Raw genomic sequence first — 9,968 nt, forward strand, 5'->3', positions numbered from 1 at the left:
TCCCTGAGAGCCAAAGCATAACCTTGAGTATATCCCACCTGAATTTAGAGACCATCTCAAGAATAGATTTGATGCATAGAACACTAATGACCGAGGACCAGACGAATTGTGGGACCATATCAAGGACATCATACACAAAGAATGCAAGAGATCATTAAAAGATAGGGAGGAAGGAAGGAAGGGAGGAAGGGAGGGAGGAAGGAAGGAAGGAAAGACCAAAATGGACGTCAGAATAGACTTTGAAACTTGCTCCTGAACACAATGTGGCTAAAACAAAAGGAAGAAATGACCACGTAAAAGAGTTGAAAAGAAGATTTCAAAGGGTAGCTCAAGAAGACAAAGTAAAGCATTATAATGAAATGCACAGAGACCTGGAGTTAGAAAACCAAAGGGAAGAATATCCTCGGCATTTCTCAAGCTGAAAGAACTGAAGAAAAATTTTAAACCTCCAGTTGCAATACTGAAGGATTCTATGGGCAAAATATTGCAGAAAGCATCAAAAGAAGATGGAAGGAATACACAGTCGCCATAACAAAAAGAACTGGTCAAGTTTCGACCACTTCAGGATGTAGCATATGATCAAGGACCAATGGTACTGAAGGAAGAGGTCCAAGCTGCATGCACTGAAGACACTGATGAAAAACAAGGCTCTAGGAGTTGACGGGATATCAATGGAGATGTTTCAACAGATGTACGCAGCACTGCAAGTGTTCACTCATCTACGCCAAGAAATCTGGAAGCTACCTGGCCAACCAACACGAAGAGATCCAGCAGAATGGGGAAATTATTGAACAATACCATTACCATTAACGCCACATGCAAGAAAAATTTTGCTAAAGATCACTCAAAAGCATTTGCAGCAGTACACTGACAGGAAACTGCCCAAAATTCAAGCCAGATTCAGAAGAAGACTAGAAGGAAGACATCACTGCTGATGTCAGATGGATCTTGGCTGAAAGCAGAGAATACCAGAAAGATGTGTACCTGTGTTTTACTGACTACGCAAAGGCATTTGACTGTGTGGATCATAACAAATTATGGACAACACTATGGTGAATGAGAAAGCCAGAACGCTTAACTGTGCTCATGAGGAACCTATACGTAGACCAAGAAGCAGTCCTTGGAACAGAAAAGGGGATACTGTGTGGTTTAAAACTAGAAAAGGTGTGCGCCACAGTTGTATCCTTTCATACTTATTCAATCTGTATGCTGAGCAAATAATCAGAGAAGCTGAACTATATGAAGAAGAATGGGGCATCAGGATTAGAGAAGACTCATTAACAACCTGAAATATGCAGATGACACAACCTTGCTTGCTGAAAGTGAAAATGACTTGAAGCACTCACTGATGAAGATCAAGGGCTACAACCTTCGGTATGGACTATATCTCTACATAAAGAAAATAAAAAATTCTCATAACTGAACCAATAAACAACATCATGATAAATGGAGAAAATACTGAAGCCGTCATGGATTTCATTTTACTTGGATCCACAATCTACGCCCACGGAAGTAGCAGTTAAGAAATTAAATGACATACTACATTGGGCAAATGTACTGTAAAAGACCTCTTTCAAGTGTTAAAACGCACCATGAGGACTAAGGTACACCTGCTCCAAGCCATGGTATTTTCAATCACCTTATATGCATGTGAAAGCTGGACAACAAATAAGGAAGGCCAAAGAAGAATTGATGCCTTTGAATTATGGTGCTGGCAAAGAATATTGAACATACTGTGGACTCCCAGAACGAATAAATCTGTTTTGGAAGATGTACAGCCAGAATGCTCCTTAGAGGCAAGGACGGTGAGACTTTGTCTCATGTGCTCTGGACATGTTATCAGGAGGGACCAGTCCTTAGAGAAGGATGTCAAGAAGGACAACGAAAAAGATGAAGACCCTCAATGAGATGGACTGACCCATCGGCTGCAACAATGGGCTCGAGTAACAATGGGTTCAAACACAGCAATGATTGGTGGATGGCACTGGGGCAGGCAATGTTTTGTTCTTCTGTACACAGGGTTGCTATGAGTCAGAACTGACTTGATGGCACCTGACAACAATTTTAATGTCTTGTGTTTTTTTTTTTTAACACATTCTCTATCAAACTGCCTTAAAATAGAGTTATCCAAAGATCATTTCTTTAGAAACTTTACTCACTTCTAAACTTTGCAAGGAGCCCTGGTTGCACAGTGGTTAAGCACTCAGCTGCTAATCATAGGTTGGCAGCTTGAATCCACTCAGGGGATCCACAGGTGAAAGACTGGCGATCTGCTCCCGTCAAAATCACAGCACAGAAAATTCTATGCAGCATTTCTACTTTATCATACTGGGTCACTATGAGTCAAAACTGACTGGCCAGTGCCCAACAACAACCTTTGCAAACTAAATGTAAGTATCCATATTTCTAAACCAAATAAAAACTTTCATATCTCTGTCATTCTTCAGATGTATACAATGTGAATCAATGTGAATGCACACAAAATTTGGTCCTCACAACTACCCCGTGAGGGAGACAGGGCCAATATCATTATCTTCATCTAAAGATGAGCAGACTGCTCAGGAAGGTACCTTTACGCAGGCCACACAGCCACAAGCAGATGGGCAGTCACAGGAAGCCAGGTCTCTGGAGTCCTGGTCTAATATTCTAGTTTCTAGACCATGACCTATTGAAGCAGTGGTTATAGTACTCCGCTACTAATTGGAAGGTCGGCAGTTCAAACCCACCAGGCGCTCCATGGCTGAAAGATATGGCAGTGTGCTTCTGTAAAGATTTATAGCCTTGAAAACCCTATGGGGCAGTTCTACTCTGCCCTATAGGTTCACTATGAGTCTGGACTGACTCAACAGCAGTGGGTTTGGTTTTGGTTTTATACCATCTGCCTCAACTTACCAAATCACTTCTAAATTAGTGCCTCTCCTTGATTATTCCTTTCTACAACTCTTTCTCCTTGTTCTTGCTAACCTTTTGAGTGGCTTCCCCGTGGGCTTTCTAGGTTCCTTCCACAAGAGGGACCTGGCTGACACAGGGTGTTCTAAAGAAACTCCTGTAGACATCAGACACACAGCTGACAAACCAAGAGCTAGCAGGACCTACACAACTCAAGCCTTGCTCCTGCTTATCGGAACCAACTCTGATTACCCAGAAACAATACTTCCTCACAACCTGCATTGAGAAGGGGAAAGAATCAAAAACCCATAGCCGGATAACATGGTTTATAAGGAAAATGTTCTATATCCTACCTTGGTGAGTAGCATCTGGGGTCTTAAAAGCTCGTAAGCAGCCATCTAAGACACGTCTACTGGTTCTACCCTGTCTGGAGCAGGGGAAAACGAAGAAAACCAGAGACACAAGGGAAAGATCAGTCCAAAGGACTAATGTAACACAACTACCATGGCCTCCACCAGGCTGGGTCCAGCACAACTAGATGGTACCCGGCTACCACCACCAACTGCTCTGACAGAGATCACAAGAGAGGGTCCCAGACAGAGTTGGAGAAAAATGTAGAACAAAATTCAAAGTCGCAAAAAAAAGACCAGACTTACTGGTCTGATAGGGACTAGAAAAACCCTGAGAATATGGCCCCGGACATCTTTTTAACTCAGTACCAAAGTCACTCCTGAGGTTCACCCTTCAGCCAAGGATTAGAGATGCCCATAAAACAAACAATAATACATGTAGCTCAACCATGTATATGAAACTAAATGGGTACACCATCCTAGGGGCAAGGACAAGCAAGCAGGAGGGGACAGGAAAGCTGGACGAATGGAAATGGGGAGCCCAAGGTTGAAAACAGGAGAGTGTTGACATGTTGTGGGGTTGGCAACCAATGTCACACAACAATATATGTATGAGAAACTCATTTGCTCTGCAAACGTCCACCTAAAGCACAAAACTGAGAGGGAAAAAATCATAGCTGGGGCCTCAACACACAGGATAGATTTAAATCCTCCTGGGAAAGACACAAACATGTCTTTCTTCCCACACCCATTCAAACATTCTGGCTATACTGTAAATTTCTACCAAAAAGCATAAAAGGTTGGATTTTGGGGTGCCAAACGTGTACTTGTTTGGAATTGTCCATCTACCTAATTTTGGGCAGCTGACATCTGAAAGTCAGTATACCTTATTTTTACAACATCCACTGGTTGGTGTGTATGCACCAAAGTAACAAAAACGTTAACTGAGGTTATCTCCAAGTATGGAAATTTGGTGGTGGTGAGGGGACTGATCATGGAAAATAGTGATTACTGCTAGAATTAATGAAACTTACAGAATAATTAACACATTGAAGATAATGAAGATACAGTAATTGTTTTTAACTTTAAAATGTTTGCTCATATTTCCTTTTAGTGTAGAGAAGGCTAAAGCCTAATTTTAAACTTACATGTTAAGGCGTTAAAAAATAGGATAGCTTTCCTGCTACTTGTTTCTGGATTTCCTGTGCTGAAAAGTTCCCTAAAAGGAACCATAAGTGTTCATTCCACAGCTCTGTTAGTCCTTTGGCAGTCTGAAAATTGAACTGTATATGGTTTTTTTTAATGGGTTAAATATTTTAAAACGAAAATTGCCACAGAGATTATGAAGTGCTAGTACTGAAGAAAGGTTCTGGAAATCACTTTTCTTTCCTTAAAACCAACAAACCCGTTGCTATCTGTCGATTCCGACTTACAGCGACCCTATAGCACCGCGTAAAACTGTTCCATAGGGTTTCCAAGGCTGGAAACAGACTGCCACATCTTTATCTTTCTCCTGCGGAGGGTCTGGTGGGTTCGAACCGCCCACCTTTCGGTTAGCAGCCGAGTGCTTAACCATTGTCCCACCAGGACTTCTTTCTTTCCTTACTGAACCTAAAATAGCACAAGCTGGAAGGCAGAAAGGAATGTTTTCTAAGGTGCTGGGCAAAAGTTAATTAAATGGCTCTCGTCCTACTCTTTTGGGCATTTTTGTTTTTACAGAGAGCATGCATGAGTCTTACTGTAACAGAGCATTTTAAATGTTAAATAAGTCAATAGCAGGCTAGTCTGCACGACGCCCCAGCCGGCCAGTGATGAGCTGGACAGGAAAAAGTCAGAGGGTTCAGCATCCCCAGGCCAAGCCGGGTTTGTGACTTTGCAGTCGGGTGCTGAAGGGAAAGGGGTGTCGGAAGCAGGGCGGCCAGGGTCCTGTCCGCGCTTCGACCGCCTCCTGCCTGCCCATCCGCCCCGACGGGCCAGCCCGGACCCCGGCCCCGCTCCGGCCCCACTTCCTCCCGCGGCCGCGCGGCTTCTCGGCAGCGCCCAGGCCTGGGCCGCGGGGGCCGCACGGCAAGCGCAGCCGCTGCCGGTCCCGCCCGGCCCTCCAGCTCTCGGCGGCCGCACTCACTGGCAACTCCGGCCGCTCCCTCCGCCTGCGGCCGCATCGCTTCTCAACACCTCGCCTCCCTCGCTAGCTTCTTCCGCCCGGCCACCGGCTCCAGCTTTAGGGCAGTTTGAAAATGGCGCGGACAGACGATCCGGACGGTCGCGGAGGAGGTGCCGCCGTTGCCTCGGTAACGGGAGAGGAGGAGGACTCGCAGCGCGGCGTGGACGCGCCCGGCGGCGACGGCGGCTATGGCGGCGCGGGGCCCCGGTGCCCGGAAACGTAACGGCCGGACGGCGCGGAACCGTGGCGCCCCCTAGCGGACGGGACCCGCGGCTGGCAAGGCACGAACCTCCGCTGGTGCTTGACGTGGGATCCTCCTATCAGGCGGATACGTTGGTCATCTACTACGTGCAGGTTAAAAGCGGGGACTTCCCTCTAGCCCCGGCGTCCTGATCCCAAGAGCGGATTAGCCCTAACCCACAAAGTGAACGCCTACAGACCGCGTAATCTCCCAGTTTAAATACCGTTTTCGCAGTTTTTTTCCTGTCACCCAACGCAATGAATTATTGCCCCCACACTGTGGCCCCGTAACGCTGTGTGTAGACACATACTATAGAACTCATCCCATGAAAACATAATTGTTTATGTCTTTCCTTCCCCCACCCTTAAAAAATCCTGACTTCCTTGACTGAGATCGTTTTAGTCAGCTATGTTTCTCAAAAAAAAAAAAAGAAAAAAAAATTTTGTTCTTTTTTTTTTATGTTTCTCTAGCATCCATGCAAACATTTGTGAATGAAATTAAATTCAAATAAAATGATTATAGAGATCCTGCTGGCATATGGAAAACACATGGACACGTCCTGGCATTCTGTTTCCTTCCTGAAACTTTCTAATTGGTCAGAAAGGAGCTCAATTCCTGCCTGTTCACTACTCTCCCTTCCAAGTAGGCCTTCTGCTCTGAAAATGTACTTGCAATTTGTGTATCATGTGACTACTCTGTGGGTTGTGAATAACTTAGCACACATTCATATATGCTTTAACGTTTCCATTTTGTATGCCCTGTCCGGTTTTTTGCATGAGTGGTTTTATGGAATTTCTGGAGGCAGTGCGTTGGATTCTATAGATGGCTTTTGTATTACGTTTTGCACATTTACAATTAAACACACTTTTTGGGGAGTAACAACTAAATCGTTTTTGAAAAGAGGTAACAATAAATAAATATCATAGCAAAATGGCTTTGCAATAACTATCCAGTCAAGATGATTCTTTAACTTTGCTCCAAACACAAAACAATTAGAAAATATAAAAATAAAAACCAAAAAAAAAGACTGCAAATAGGTGAGTGGGACTTCTTGGCTCCTGATCAGAAGCAGATGGTGGGACCAGAATTTTTTTTTCTGCGGGATAAAGGGAACTGTTAAGTGCACCAAGTGACATGTAAGACCGGCGTCAGGCTCACTGCTGGACTCCAAGGCCTGAGGTCAGAATCCCTGGCACGCAAAGGAGTCTGGGAAGGAAAACAAAGCAAATGTTGCTGCCCACCACCCATGGTCTGGGGCTTTGAGCAAGCTGCAGGCCTAGGGAGATAGGAGGAAACAGACACAGTGTGGCAACAGAAACAGCCTGCTGCCCAGACTTTACGTTACTCCGGGATCGCCGTGGAAGGAGCCCTGAAATGCCCTTGTGAGACTTGCTTGGCGCTTTATTGGAGCTCAGAGATCTGGTGAGACACCCTCAAAACTGAAATAGGGAGGAGAGAGAGCCAGATGTAAAGAAAAAAAGAAAGAGGGGGAGCGCGGGGAGGTGGGGGGAACTCACTGAAAATGAGCCTGCAAACCAAAATGTAAAAACAATGATGAAGTCTAATGCTAACAACAATAGCCAACAAAATAAACAATAAAAGAATGAAATATCTCCAGATGAAACTAAATAAAAGAATCTGACAAAGTCTTTAAAATGAGTATATTTAAGGTGTGGTAGTGGGTAGATCAAGGTTTTTCAACCGCAGCACTATTGACATTTTGAGCTGGATAAGTCTTTGGTGGGAAGTACAGTCCTGTGCATTGTAGGAATGTTTAGCAACATCTCTGGATCCTACCTCAGTTGTGACAATCAAAAATGTCTCCACTGCCCTGACATGGAACACAACAGAGAATCCCTGAGGTTGCAGGAGAACAGTGGGATGCAGACCTCAAATTCTCCTAAAAAAGACCAGACTTAATGGTCTAAGACTCAAAGGACCACGGAGATCACGGTCCCCAGACCTTCTGTTAGCCCAAGACTAGAACCATTCCCGAAGCCAACTCTTTAAATGGGTTGGACTGGACTATAAGACAGAAAATGATACTGGTGAGGAGTGAGCTTCTTGGATCAAGTAGACACATGAAACTATGTGGGCAGCTCCTATCTGGAGGCGAGATGAGAAGACAGAGGGGGACAGGAGCCGGTTGAATGAACGCGGGGAATACAGGGTGGAGAGGAGAAGTGTGCCATCTCATTAGGGGGAGTACAGAGCAAGGTGTGTATAAGTTTTTGCATGAGAGACTGACTTGGTCTGTAAACTTTCACTTAACCCAGTAAAAAAGGACAAAAAAAAAAAAATGTCTCCAGACATTGCCAAATATCCCCTGAGGGTCAAAATCACCCCTGGATGAGAACCACTGGTCTAGATGGATGAAGGAATAATTGCCATTAAAAATAACAAAAACTATTAAAAGAAACAAGAAGAGATGAGTATGAAAGAGAACTAATCACAGAACTTGGAAAGTAAAAGTATAATCATAAATTAAAAAAAAATTATTAAAGCAGCTTGCCTGTAGATTACCAAACTAAACCCATTGCCATCGAGTGGATTCCAACTCATAGCATCCCTACAGGACAGAGTAGAACTGCCCCGTAGGGTTTCCAAGGAGCGGCTTTTGGATTCGAACTGCCAACCCTTTGGTTAGCAGCCAAGTTCTTCTACCACTGCACCACCGGGGCCCCAAGTGTAGATTTGACACTGTTAAAAGAATTAAAGAATTCACCTAAGACCTAGTGCAGACAAAGAAGATGTATGAAAAAGCAATGAAAAAAATATACGTATCGTCTTGAGAGGCTCCTCAAAGGTACTAGAGGGATAGTAGCTACAGAAGGCAGAATAGCCCCCCAAATATGTTCACACCCCGTGAATATGTGGTCACATGGCGATAGGAACTTTGCAGATGTAATTAAGATTACAAGCCTTAAAATAGAGAGATTATCCTGGATTATCTAGGTGGGCCCAATGTAATCACATGAGACCCTAAAAGGCAGGAAGTTTCTCTGACTAGAGGCAGAAGAGGCACGTGGCAGAAGTGAGATTTGAAGGGTGAAAAGTACTTCACACTGCCATTGCTGTTTTGAGAATGGAGGGGGCAATGTAATGAGGAATGGAGGTGACCCTAAGGAGCTTCGAGAGGTCCCCAGCTGACAGCCAGTAAGCAAACAGGAACCCCAACCCTATGGCTGCGTGAGGTTGAATTCCTGCCAACAACCTAAGTGAGCTTGGAAGCAGTTCCTCCCCCAGGCCCCCCAGGCTGGCTCACACCTTGATTTCTGCCTTATGAGACCAGAAACAGAGGAGCCAGCCCAGTCTATGGACTTTTGACCTACAGAACTGTGAGATAATAAAATTGTACTGTTTTAAGATGCTAATTTGTGGTAATCTGTTAGAGTAGTAATAGAAAACTAATACAGCAGAGATGCAATGTTGGAAGACATAACAGCTAAGAATTTTCCAAAATCGAATCAAGGGACAAATGTTCAGATAAAAAGTTTGCATCATCCTAGTTAAAGATGGCATGTTGAGTGTACACATTGGCCTTAGCACCTCTTACCTTCACCCTGCTAAAATAACAGTAAAGGGATTTTTAAGGAACGTTTTAAAAGTCTTTAGGACAAAGAGAATGGGAGAGGATCCAATGTCAATAAAATTTTGGAAGCTGGAAAGCCATCGGATAGCTGGAAACTGACTTCTTAACCCTGAAAAATCTGAATTCCAACCAGCAGTCGGAAGAGATAAGAAGCAACCCAACTACTCTAGAAACCTCAAAAGGCCCAGGAACTGGAGGCACCAGATGCCCCTGGAGATGGAAATGAAGGTGGAGCTAAAAGCAGGGTTGTCTTTGGTGGTGGGTTTCCCATTGCCCTGCCTGTAGGGAATCTTGACCTGGTTCCATCTAGAAAAACCAGTTGCCCTTGAGTCAGTTCTGACCTGTGGTGACCCACGTGTGTCAGTAGAACTACACTCCACTGGGTTTTCAATGGCCAGTTTTTCAGAAGTAGTTCACCAGGTCTTTCTTCTGAGGCACCTCTGGATGGACTTGAACCTCCAGGCTTTTGGTTAGCCGCTGAGTGTGTTAACAGTCTGTACTATCCAGGGACTCCTGGTTCCATCTAGCTCCACCTTTGCCTTCCTTACCCTCAGCATTCTGCAGATGTTGCCTGCAGGGCCCCGTTCATAGGATGGGTCAGCTGCAACCTAAGTAAACTCTCTGGAGATAGGCAGGCATCATTCATTCCGCACATTAACAAGCTGTTTGCTGGCTGCCATCAGTGTGTGCTCCTCTCCAGATAGTGATGAGAAAGATAACTGATAATGCTCC

The 9,968-nt window shown here is 44.6% G+C and overlaps 1 protein-coding gene across 4 annotated transcripts in view; it reads right to left on the bottom strand.

The window, feature by feature from the left end:
- The window catches only part of CEP135 (centrosomal protein 135), a 92,762-nt gene extending 87,170 nt beyond the window's left edge, over positions 1–5,592 (bottom strand). For all 4 annotated transcript variants that reach the window (XR_010322098.1, XM_064285769.1, XM_003415888.4 and 1 more), the window contains exon 1: positions 5,365–5,592. The gene's annotated coding sequence lies outside the window, so the exon portion shown is untranslated. The remainder of the gene's footprint in view (positions 1–5,364) is intronic.
- Positions 5,593–9,968: the final 4,376 nt, after the last annotated feature.

The sequence above is a fragment of the Loxodonta africana genome, chromosome 5 (assembly GCF_030014295.1).
Source record: "Loxodonta africana isolate mLoxAfr1 chromosome 5, mLoxAfr1.hap2, whole genome shotgun sequence".
Lineage (NCBI taxonomy): Eukaryota > Metazoa > Chordata > Mammalia > Proboscidea > Elephantidae > Loxodonta > Loxodonta africana.